Here is a 12,120-nt window from a genome sequence, read left to right as displayed (position 1 = left end):
GATACACAGAGGGGTGTTGCTGTGCTGAAAATAAGCCCAATTTCCGCGGATCTTTCTACCATAGCAAGTTTGATGCACGGACATACTCAGGAAATACATTTGAGACACCATATATGGCCAGACAGGCCTAGGTAAGCGTCACATGACTTATTTTATGAAATGTCAACATGTGACACATATTTTGATACAAGGGGAATGATAACAAACTTAGCTATCAAATTTGAGACCTCAACTGCTTGTATATTTGTCGGGAGGCGGGCAAAAGATTGGAGAAAATGTAGATTTCTGAGGGAAGCTATAGAGGTCTGTGAATGTGTGAGGTGTGATTTTACTTGTCTCTCATATTTTTATGTCATAGATAGATGTCACACATACCAGAAATTTAGTCTGTTCCCTTGAGGGTATGCAAGTTAGAAATGCACCCCAACCCTAGGTTTTAGATGGCCATAATTTTGCATGAGTCAGACGAGCTGCATGATAAGGATTACCAGTTAATTCAAAGATATGGTACCAACATGTGGGCATATTTTGATACATGGGATGATAACAAACTAGTTTGTTGTCCAATTTGGGACATCTAATGGCTTGACCGTGCCCAGGGAGGAGCCAAATGTGAGGAAATATTGGAGGAGGCAAGTGTTATTTAAATAATCCTTAAAACTCTAAGTGCACTTACAAACTTTCTAATGCCTCTTTATTGGACTAAGGTCATAGTTGTACCTACTGTAGAAGTTTATCATTCAGGGCATTATTGGTGGGTAATTTAGAGATATAAAGTTGGTTCCATTGCGACTGCAGAGCGTCATTAGTTTCTGACAGCTACTTTCGACCAGGTTTTCGACCAAAGGAAAAAAAAGGTTCTGGGAGGGTGTTTGGCTCGGGGTCATGGTGCAAAGGACCCTAGGGTGAAATTACTCCAAACCATCGCTTTAAGGGAGAGGTGATACATACTGTTGATCATTTTAAGTATCTGGGCTTAATCATTGATTCTAACTTAAAGTGTGAGTTAGAATCAATGTAAATTAGCTATATAGCTAACTTGAACTGTTCATGGCCCCTGACAAAATAAACTAAACATGAAAAATACAAATAATAATAATACTAATAATAATAATAATAATAATAATAATAATATAAATATTTAGGACTTAACCAAGTCAAAGCCTGGAAACAATATGTGCCATGAAGCTGTGTTTATTACTATGCCAACCTATTTGACCAAAAGAGGCAGCTCAGATGTCCATGGGGAATCCAATCAATTTCTTCTTGTCTTTCTAGTTTTCCGTCTTATGAAAAATCCTCCCCAAAAATGTGGAAAGGTTCCCTGATGCATTCTAAAAGTCTGTGAATTGATGAATGAATGTTCTATGAAGTCCATAAAGAGCTGTTCTAGTAAAGAAATACGGGAATTATATTGCAATTGTCCTTTGTATTCTGGAAAACAATGTGATAAAAGAGCTATAGACCAGAGCAACTGCAGGATGTGACAAAAACAAAACAGTAAATGAAGTGGGAGCATTTTGTTTGCAACAATACAGAGATGTGAATGACATGGACAGTCTACATGTCCCCACTGCCTACACTGACACAGTGCAATGCTATGTTGTTCACCACCTCATGCGGCTTAACCATGAATAAAATCACCCATGATTTTTAAAACAAACGCCAGTCCTTTCCCAGACCTTGTTGTGCTGTTCCTGACTGACTGAGCTCACCCCATCACACACCCAGCAGGTTAAGCATGGGGGTCAAACGTCTTCAGGTGAGTCACGCAGCTCTTCAGATGGAGTTTGGCGATGGCAAGCAACACACACCTGGAGATGACGCATTACTGCCAAAGACAAAGACCAAATCACTTCAGCAGATGCCCTCTGGTACCCAGCCTGATGCGTCACAAAGACTCACACAGTGACAGCAGTCTAGGACTAGCACACAGAGACACACAACAGTTTTAGACTAGCTCAGACGCAGACTCACGCAGTGACAGCAGTCTAGGACTAGCACACAGAAACACACAACAGTTTAAGACTAGCTCACAAATAGCCCTTTTCAACCGACAGAGAACCAGTTCTATTCCCGTTCGCAAACCAACATTTGAACCGTTCAGAGGTGCGTTTCTGGAAAGCTTAGTTGACAAACTTCCGTCGCAACCTTTGTAGTTAGAATCATGGTTCTTAGATTTGGTGTTTCTAGAAAGGGTGAACAAGGGTGCAAAAGTTTGATGGTTGAAACTACTACCCCTGAGCAATTGCACTTGTCGTCAAAGGATAGGACAGGAGCCTAACCAAAAATCACAAAGTGGTTGTTTTTTTCGTGACTCAATGATTGGACTATGCCGGAGTGGACATGTCATCCTACCGTTCAGTAGTGAAAAGGCTAAAAGCATGAGTTTGCATGAGTTTTCCAACTGTTGCCATGAGACAACAATCCAGATTCACTACTACACTAACTACACTTATTATATATGGAATACAAATATCCCAAGCGTTATTGACACCTGTACAAATGACGATAGAAATGGCAGTGACATTCTTTTGTTTTTATGCAAAACGCCTTCCATGGCGGAGCATAGTTTGACATTTGTGTTTCATGTATGTCAGTCATATATTTTTAAAAAATGGTGTCATGACCTTTCTTTTTTTTTTTTTTTTTTAATACATATACCAGCATATACTGTGTAACTTCATATCAGTATCAAAATACAAATCGTAACAGTAAACAGTACTCCTTACTCCACAGGATTTTAACCCACACTCATGCATGCTCATACAGTACTCATACATTCACATACACACCTTCCCAGCCATACACATACTTTGCTCTCCATGCTACCACTCATCCACATAAACCATTTATCCATATTCCACTCATCCACATATACCATTTACCCATATTCCACTCACCCACACACACACACACACACGTTTGGTTTCCCGCTCTCAGTCGTCATACCTAGTTCTTATTACTTAGCCACTTAATTTACAAGGCTTCATATATCTTCTGCCATCCATTGTTAAATTGTTGTATTTTGTTCCGATCTTCAAACATTGATTTTTCTATATTTAAATAGTACTTCATTAGACCCTTCCATTGCTGTAGCGATGGGGCCTCTGAATCTTTCCAATGCTTTAAAATTAACTTTTTGTATACTATCATGTGTCATGACCTTTCATCATCACATGCTCATCATGCCACTGGCGATGACATTTAAGAAAACAAACAAAAAAACAAACATTTAGTAAAATAAATAGAGAAACAAATACAGACTATCAAAACAAACATCCCTCTTCTGTGGAAGACATCTAAACTTTGAATCACCTCTAAAGCACTGCTTCTCTGTCACCCATCCAAAATCATTGCTTGGGTGGGAAAGCCTGTTTGCTCGAATAAAACCCTTTTAATTCCCCATTCCTCCTGAGCAGCTTCATGCGTCTGAGATGGCACGTCTATAAATACATCATCACCTTTGCACTGTGGCAGATGCTAACAACATGCATGCATGTGCCCTACTTTATACACTTCATTAGCATGATGTAGCATGGTAATAAAAACCAGGCACAGAGTGGAGACAGGGCTAAGGATATGGAAACTCTTGCCAGCTAAGTATTACAGAGGATCACTGGGGGAGACAGACAAGACATGGAAGCTGCTATTGGAAGTTATTGTCAGGGGCTTCGGACTCGGGGTAAAAACACTACTGATTATACTGTAGGAGCCCAAAGGGGAGAGAGGGCCCTTGAGAAGTCTGGAATATATTTTATTTTATCTGGGTATTTTAATTTCCTAATTCAATTTCATAACATGGGGGCCATCAGGACTGCCAGTGCAGGGACCCAGGATCTTGTGCTACGTGCTGGTTATTGTTGTCAACAATGAGAATGTTAATGGAAGGCCTGTATGGGTGGAAGGATAATGGCGTCTCTGAGAACACCAGGCATGTTGGTTCTATGTGTGCTGCTTATTTTTATGCATTTGTCAGGCAATGCCTGGAAAATAAATAAATGGCTAAAAACTGAGCAAAGAAAACGAGTGAACAGCCTGACAATTGGGTGAGAGAGTACCCATAAATGCAGGCAAAATCACATTTTAATTGTCTCTTCAAAATGTCATATTTATACTTTTTTTAAAATGACAAAAACTATATAATACAATACAAAATTTCAGCTTCAAATCTGAGGTACTGGAAAAACATTCTGCCTGTTCACGCTTGACGACCAATGGTGGATGTAATGAACGAGAGGAACAGTCAGTAAAGTTGGGTCAGATTCAGTGACGGACTGGATGGTCTGGCATTTGGGCAGATGACAGAAGGGCCGCGGCACCTCGTAGGCCGTTTGGGCCGGCCAATCACGGAGCGGCAATGCTTGTCGGGTTTGCACGGCCCATTTATCGACAGTTTTACAATATCTCTCGGCCCATTACCAAGTATCAATAGTGTTACATGGCTTCAATAAGCCATTTATCCCTTTTCCTCCTTCATAGAAGGAAACTGATCAGTATTTATACCAGACATGAGTCTCTACACTACAGTCATGGTGACCCTCAATATTTACATCAGTCTACATTATTTTGTAACCTTATTCAATCAAATGATTTAAAAGTGCATTGTTTGAAATTGGAATACAATGAATACGCTGCCTGTATCTTTTATTTTATTATTGGTTTACAAAAGTTAGGCTACATGAAGCAATGACTTCTGGGAATTTCAAAACCGAATGCGTCTAGCCTAGGCCTACTTCCTTCAGCACGGGGAATTGCTGATCTAGCATGCCTTGATCCTTGGAATTTTCTCCTTATAAAAGTTAATAAACTGCCCCCAAATGCACTTCGAAACACAAGAGAATGTCTGCTTAAATTCAGTGAAGGTGCTACGGTTGAAAATCTACATTGACACATCTCGCCACGACAGTCTGAAAAAGTCTCCTCTAAACGAGTATGTCAAAGCGTCGGACTTTGATGATGCCGCGGAGAAATAAGATACAGAAATAAACCTGATGAGCAAGTAATGTGCTACCTGCAAGAATTTTGCAATCTGTTGCTATTTCCTTCTCCAGCAGTTAAACCTCTTTACCTGTGCCTACAACTATATATGGTTAGCAAATGAATTCCTACTAACACTGTCATGTACTCAAGTGGCATGCAAACGGAGTTTTTCCACTCTTAAATTCATCAAGAATCTAAGGACACGATTGTCACAGGATAATTTGGAGGCCTTTATGCTGATGACGTGATAGACAGGGTTGCGGAGAAGAGCAAGCTCCTTCGCACCTTGCTAACTGCATGACGTTAATTAAGACATGTTTGTGGAGCGGCTGCTCTGATGGGTTTCCCGTTTATCAACAAAACTACATTCGCGCGCAGCCGTGGGGCAGAAGACGCTTGGTGCCACAACGTTATACAATTAAATAGTCGGCTGCTGTAAGCTACAATCGTAATTTTTATATACCCCTGGTCCCCTGTCATCTCAATGATAATAACATCTCATTTCAGGCTATATTTCAGAGTTTGCCGTTCATTTGCATTAACATCGTATTTTATCATTTTTGGCGAAGACATGCATTCCTTTAGGGATATTGAACATATTGAACATTCTCTAACCATCGTGATTTCGAATTGGTGCAGTTTTCAGCACAAAAAATAATTTTGTTCTTTTCATGGAGAGCACTGCTCTGCTGTTCTATGGTGCTTTCTGCCTCTTGCGCACGCATGTTTTCGTGACGTTACATAGAAATCCATATATTCTAGGCTATTCTTTTTTCATTTTCATATTGCATTAATTTTTTTGGAGTTGTGCATTGATATATCCATGTTCTTGGTTCAGTCTTTATGCATATTAAAGTTAGAGTCCATCGCCAATGGGGCTACAAACTTGTTATATCCGTGCATGTGAAGTTATATCTGTGTGTTGCGAGCACATGCACGCGCGTGAATGCACGTCCCCGTGTGGGCTACTGGGCTACTGGTTGTTGAAAATGCCAGGGCCGTTTTTTAATCCCAGTCCGTCACTGGTCAGATTGGACTGCTATGTCATCTGGCAAAAACACTGACCCTGAAAATATCACGGGGCAAGTGCATCCCGCATGTGAGAGCTACATCTGAGTGGACGAATCATTGGCCGAGGGCTTGAGCTAAATGCTCTTGGGAGAGGAAATGAGGGAAAGAAGCTTGCAACAGCAGAGCGATGTAAACACACTCTGGAGATGAGCTAATGAGGAGGGGATGAAGCAGAGACGCCTTACGTCTGCTGTACTGGACATGAGTGTGTGTGTGTGTGTGTGTGTGTGTGTGTGTGTGTACGTGTGTGTGCGCGTGGGTGGGTGTGTAACTGTGTGTGTGTACGTGTGTACGTGTGTGTGTGTGCGTGGGTGGGTGTGTAACTGTGTGTGTGTGTACATGTGTGTGTGTTCATTTGTGTGTGTGTGTGTGTGTGTGACAGAGGGGCCTTACACACAACACATTTACACTATAAACACACAGACATACACACACATGAGTTAGGGTGGGCTTCCAACAAACAACCCCCCCCCCCATTCGTGGAAATCAGTAGGGATTATTATGCCCTGGAGGTAGGTGGATGGGTTGGGTGGGGGGCTCACTGAAGTAGAACACATCCCAACATGCTCAGCAGTGACTGTGGAGGGAGAAGAATCCTCTTATTTCCTCTCCCCTCCACTTCTCTCCTCTCCCCCACTCTCCTCTCCATTCCTCTCCCCTCCTCTCCACACCACTCTCTCCTCTCCCCTCCACACTACTTTCTCCTCTCCTCTACTCTCCTCTCCCCTACTCTCCTCTCCTATTCTCTCTCCTCCTCTCCATTCCTCTTCACTCCTCTTATCTCCTCTCCCCTACTCTCCACTCCTTCTCCTGTCATCTCCCATCCTCTGCCCTACTTTCCCTCTACTCCTCTCCTCTCCTCTTCACTCTTTCTCCTCTCCTCTCCTCTTCTCTCCTCTCCTCTCCTCTCTGCACTGAACTGTCTGTCTGAGTGCGTAGATGCCTAGTGAGTGGCTCATGAGGCAGTGCTACACATCCCTAAGCTGCGTTGCTGGAAACTGGATCTCTGCCACAGGGTGGCTGGGCTGGACTGGGCTCTCAGTGCCTCCAAGGGCCGTACATTACACAGATCACACTGAGTGGTGGATGTGTGATGCCGTAACAGTGATTTTTGTAAGATCTCTCATCCCTGTCAGGCTGGGCCATAAATATATAAATATTATATTTTTATATTATATAAATATTATATATATACTTGTGTGGGCATGATCAGCCAGGTGTAATTTGTCATATCATTCCACCAGTATAAAATATATAGATACATAGATAATATATAGAACTGCTGGGCTATAACTTGAACAAATCTCTTGTTTGGTACCGGATTTCAGGACCCTTAACCTCAAGGCAACAGGCTATGAATTCAAACTACAAAAAGAAAAACATATATGAATAAATAAAGTTGCCCATCTGTAGTCAGCGTTTTTGTGATGTTTACACACGTTCTCCTTTTTTCATAGTTCACCCATGTGCCTGGTCATTTTCGTTTAATCATCTGATTTTAAGATTCAATTTCAGTTATTTCTCCTACATTTGTAGTTTCCAGAGCCAGAATCTGTCCTGGTCAAAACAGCACATATATGTCAAAAATATTATTAAGGCAAGAGAGGCAGAGGGAAATCTTCAAATTCATTTTCACCCTCGCCGGCGGCTACAAACCGAAAATTATGTTTTGGGTCAATCCTTGGCCAATTGCTTTTGAAATGTGATGCGACCGGGGTAAACATGGGCAAACCTAACAGACAAGCTTGTTTGCTGAAACTGTTACATAGAATCCCACGGGTATGCGGGAACTCGTTTTCACCCCTTTTGAGCCTGTTTTTTTTTTAGTTTGTTTGTCCCTCGGTGCAGCGTTGCACCCTTCCGCGGTATTGCTCATTTAACAGTTGGAATAAAGACGACAGTCGTGCCATCATTACATTTTCAAACACTGTGAAATTTGTTGAAATTGCAAAGTCATTTGGGGGCTCCCCATGATCAAACAGACGGTTAAGGCGAGATCAAAGACGCAGTAACACACATCACTAATACGCATGCAGGCACACTCACACAGGCGCGCAAAGTCCTAAGCTTTTCAGCAGAAACAAATGGACGGCTTAAATCGAAATTGACACCAGAAGCATTCCAGAGAAAACGCAGGCTACTGTCGCGTACTCTATCCTAAACCCTTGCCCTAAATTAAACCTGACAACACCAGAATCAAGAAGAAAACAAAAAGAAAAATGATGCCAACTATTACATGTAGACCAAAACAGAACGGTGTAGCCTAAGAGAAAACGCCGGATGTTCTTTGTAACACAAAGTACAGGTCAATATCTGTAAATGCTTGGATATGACGATCAATGCTTGTGAATGAAGCCTGCTGGCCACAATAACCCGAGTAGAAGAGAAACTATCCTACAGGTGCTTAATGATAATTAGCAAGGATTATAATGTCCACAAAAAGTAGAACGACTTATAAAACGGTATGATTTGGTCAATTCATTAGACGATGTCTAGCCTACATCTAATCTACTTATCATCGACAACATTGTATTTCCTTCTGGTAGCGTGGAAGTCCACTGTTCAGTAACAGAAGTGCAATCCCTTCAGAGTTTACGCACGGCACAGCATCGCCTACAGCACAGTGCATGAGAATAACGAACCGTGTGTCAGATGTCACCTGTGACTCTACACACTAGTAAATCCATTAAACCGACCTAATCCCAGATCAAAGTGAAATCACAGATCGCACAAGTCTTCATACACTAAACACTGACTGCTGAATGTGTGGGCGATGAAGCTTTCTGACTATTCGGTTACCAGTAGATGCTTAGTTATTACCTGTGCAGCCATTAGTGACAACTCCATCATCACCCGTTTCACAGTCGATGAAATATGCGGTTGGTTTTGAGAGGGAATGTAGACAATTGCACAGCCTCACGGAAAAATCTTCTGAGATGTCCTCTGTGGGGCTCAGGCGCGTTTCATTGCCGGAGCGCGAATGTGTAGCCTCATCTTCAACTCACAGTGACGGTTGGGCTAGATACTTGCTGCAGGCATGCAAGGCAACCTTACAGAATTATTGATGCTAGTTTTCTTTTGACAGTTAAACTCTTTGACACTCTGCTGTTCCTTACACCTACCCCAGAACCTCTCCCTTTTAACTTTGAGGGACGAAAACTCAATGAATATAAGATGCTTTCTTAAATTAGGCTACTCTGTTTGCTTAGAGAATAAATCATGACAATGTGACCTTAGCTTTTTAATGGAAAGTGGTGGACTTGTACATTAGTGATATATACGGTCTTCAGTATGTATTTAGCTATATAGAACTGATCAATTATTACTGAGATAACATGCTTTTACTTTACTTACATTTAATTTCCATGAAATCGAAAAAAAAAAAAAAATCAGCTGTATTATATTCAACAGTTTTTAGAGATTAATATATCAATTATTACATGGGATTAAGTGCTTTGCTCAAGGGCACAATGGTAGCAGCCCGGAATTGAACCCACAACCTTTCTGGCTACTGAATGCTACCATCTCCCACAACATTAAAGGATGATTTTGACCTAAAGTGTGTTGAAACATGATACCGAGTGTGAATGTATGTCTCATAGCTCACCTCGGCTGCACTCAGAAATCTGGCACTAGTTAGCCAATGCTACCAACACAGTGTTTCGTTGTGGTGCCTCGGGCATCGGCCTAGCCATGCAAATAAATCACTGTTTTACACCATTTACGAGGCTCAAAGTAGCTCCAAACTTCATTGGTAGACTTCCGAGGGCCTTGACATTTAAAACGAGACATAGAGAACTTTGAAAAAGCACTGGTAGTTTATTTACAAGACGATTTATACAGTACAGTATAAATCGATTTATACAGTACCTTAAGGAATTTTACCGTTCGACGTCATCTTGAATTTAGTCACGATAAGTCGAGCGACGAGTACAAACGAACAAGTATGATAAGAGATCAGATTCCAAAAATAATTCCGTGAACATGCATGGATTCCAGTTGCTGCTACTGGAAGCAACTGAATCCATGCATTTCCACTGAATTATTTTTGGAATCTGATCCATAGCTGTCAACATTGAGCTTTGAAAATAAGGGAGATTTCCCGGGTTTCTCATGCAGAATACGGAAAATGTCAACATCGTCCCCCAACGTTGGAAGGGTTGCAGTATTAGTCCGTTTCATAATTGCAAGCTCGTGCATTGGTCAGCTAAACAATACAACAAAGTAGCCTACTTTATTTACGCCTAACAACAGCCTATATTAATTTGGTCAACTTTATACAGCCCTAGCAAGGCTAAAGTTCTGTAGCCTAATCGATGGCCCTGTGCGCTGTCATTCTCTCTCCTGCGCAAACAAAATGTGTGCGTTCCAAGTAGCCTATAGTGCGTAATTCTTCTTCATAAAGTTGAACAAATGCATTTGGTTATTTTAGAGATTTTAGAGAGAAAATATAAATAGCCTGTCATGCAGTTTATGGGCTACAGTGCAGAGTTGGGAAGTTATGGTAGGCCAACTTGGAGTGAATATACAAACGGGGAATTCTTTCTCTACTCGTAGCTGAGTGGTAGGCCGATACACACAGCGTTCGGCCGTAGCCTAGGCCTACACTATGCAGGTGCCACTGAATCATGCCACTGAATCGTGCTCAACCACGACATCATCTTAAATAGTCTCACTGTCGCCTTCAAGCAAGCAAAACGATGCATTGAAAACATCTGTTTAGTTGGAAGGGCAAGGGTGTAGCAACAGGACAACAGTACAGAGACTGACAAGTCCGATGGTAGAGCTAATGTTATGAGATTGTTAAAATACGGGATATTTACGGGAAAATATTAAAACGGGAAGACAGCGGAAAAAAAGTTAAAATACGTGAGAAACCCGGAAAAAACAAGAGTTGACAGCTATGACCTGTTCGTTCGTACTTGTCGCTCGACTTATTGTGACTAAATTCAAGATGGCGTCAAATAAGTTTGTAGGTTTAAAGCTATTCGCAAGCAACATATTAAATGACTTAAAAAAATAGCCTTTTGTATCCGATTCATAGACTTTGCAGTATGCAAATATTGATAACAAAACTGAAGCATGATCTGTGTAGGCCTATGCAATAAAAGTTGTAGCCTCTGAGCAGCAGATCAACCAGTCGACCACTGAAAATGATGAGCCCGAAAATAGTGATGAGGAGGCCATGACTACAGGGACAAGTAGAGAGGATAATTTATAGTTATTTAATGTAAGAAAAAGCAATTATGCTACATGATAAACATGCCTTGTTTGCTCAGAAGAGGGTGTAGTAAAGGAGTAGGCTAAATCACCAAACAACATAGCCTACCCATGCAAAAACATAGCCTAAACATTAGTTCAATATGCCTCTTTGTGGAAGCGTGGGATAGGCTACATTTCAATGGCTTTCTTTCTTTCTTTCTTTCTTTCTTTCTTTCTTTTTTTCTTTCTTTCTGTTTTTGTTAACTTGTGGAATAGTGGAATATTTTTTGTTAACTTCTCAGTTGAAGTGAATTATAACCTTTACACATTTGTTGAACCATGGTACTAATAAAAACTACAGGATAGTAAGAGCTGAAATGTTGCTTCATTTATCAAATTTCCACCACTATGAAAAACATGGGCCGGTCTTGGGACTGAAACTCGCGGGCTGAAAAGTGACCCCACTCCGGCCCTGTGTGTGTGTGTGTGTGTGTGTGTTGTGTGTGTGTGTGTGTGTGTGTGTGTGTGTGTGAGTATGAGGGGACTAAGGGCTCTTCCTCTCCGTCTCTATTAAGACGTAAACATTCAAGAACAAAAACACAACTCTGAGGGTTTGGGCAAAGTGCTTTACTCCCCTTACACACACACACCCCCCCCCAAAGCCACCAACTTAATGGAATGTGAAAAAGACACTTTCTTTTTCTCCCCTTATATTCCACACTACACTGGGCTGTGTAGATTCTGTCTTTGTTTCTGACAGTTAAAGTGCTCTATTGTCAATGTTTCCAGCACTAAAGAGAACGCAGATCCGTGTTTGCTTTGCGGTGCTTGGGGGTAAAGTGTCTTCCCATGCTGTGTTTTCCC

This window comes from Alosa alosa, chromosome 15 (assembly GCF_017589495.1).
Source record: "Alosa alosa isolate M-15738 ecotype Scorff River chromosome 15, AALO_Geno_1.1, whole genome shotgun sequence".
In the NCBI taxonomy this organism is placed as follows: domain Eukaryota; kingdom Metazoa; phylum Chordata; class Actinopteri; order Clupeiformes; family Clupeidae; genus Alosa; species Alosa alosa.
This window is presented reverse-complemented; position numbering follows the sequence as displayed.